We start from the raw sequence: 1,247 nt of genomic DNA, 5'->3' as shown, positions 1-1,247 counted from the left end.
TTCAAGAGTCCAACAAGAGTCATTAAAGACTGTTCCTTGAAGAACTTGTAGTCTGGTTAGAGAGGCTGATGGGTAAACAGATAATATCAATAAAATATCACAAATCATAATATAAAGGATGAAGGTGTCAGGGGAAACTGGATATTGTGGTGAGATCAAATTTTTACATTTAAAAACTGCACCAAGGTAAAATGAGAAAAGAATTTGTCTCTTTGTGAAAGCTGGTGTCTGAACGGCATTTTTAATGTTTACTTGGGCTTAATATGGGTCCCAGCTATTAATGCTTCTGGCAAAAGTAAAGGAAACTGTACATTCATGTAAATAGGGTGTACACTGAGGTAAATTTGTAGCATTCAAGTTATTTCTAATGTTTCATAGTTTCTACTTCCTGATGCTTCATCTTTATTATTTGTCTTCATATAGGCAGCCCCTGAGTTATGAACAGGATAGGTTCTATAGGTTCGTTGTGAAGTTGACTTCACAGATAAGTTGGAACAGATACATTTGCCTATTACCTGTCATAGCCTCCACTCATAAGTGTGCATTGTACGTAGTTGAATATTTATGACTCAGAGACAACCTGTGTATTATTTTTGAGTCATATACTACATGGCCAGGGCATGTACAATATAGAGATGGAGGGAAAAAAGGGAAATACTAAAAAAAATGAGAGAAAGAAAGAAAAATCGAAAAACTTCTAATGGGTTAAAATTAAAGAACAGTTATAAGAATTTAATTAAGCAAGTATATTGATATATTTACAATATGCAGATAAGTGGGCACTTAGTGCTTTATCTAAATTCTAGTTGTTTCCTATGTTAAGCCACATATCATTGCTGTTAATGTTTTCATAGGTATTGTCATCATTTAAAAGATAACATTTTCATAATAGCAGGGTCTTTTCTGTAAAAGAATACTAACCAAATGTCTAAATCGTAAAAGTCAAAAAATGTTTTGTAATAGTTGCTTCCAGTATATTCCTTTTTCTCCTCAAAAGAAAGATGAATTCTCATCAATACAGTAATACTCCACTGTTCACAAATCTCCACTTTTGCTCAGTCCATTGGCCAATGTTTTTAATATAGGCAGTAAACATGAACATATAGTATAGAATAAGAAGATTATGTAGACCCACATATGTCTGTAATTACATACTAATCCTTTCCCTAGCAAATATATATCGGGAAACCTACTATGTGCCAGATACTGTCAGCCAAAGAGGCCCGCACATTTCAATGGTGCAGTTT

At 33.5% G+C, this 1,247-nt stretch overlaps 1 protein-coding gene across 1 annotated transcript in view; it reads left to right on the top strand.

The window, feature by feature from the left end:
* PPP3CA (protein phosphatase 3 catalytic subunit alpha) overlaps positions 1 to 1,247 on the top strand; it is a 145,646-nt gene that overhangs the window by 114,470 nt on the left and 29,929 nt on the right. The window lies entirely within an intron of this gene.

The sequence above is a fragment of the Otolemur garnettii genome, unplaced genomic scaffold (assembly GCF_000181295.1).
Source record: "Otolemur garnettii isolate 467f Iridium unplaced genomic scaffold, OtoGar3 scaffold00103, whole genome shotgun sequence".
NCBI classification, from domain to species: Eukaryota; Metazoa; Chordata; class Mammalia; order Primates; family Galagidae; genus Otolemur; species Otolemur garnettii.
The sequence above is the reverse complement of the archived record's forward strand: the minus strand, read 5'-3'. Positions and strand labels throughout refer to the sequence as shown.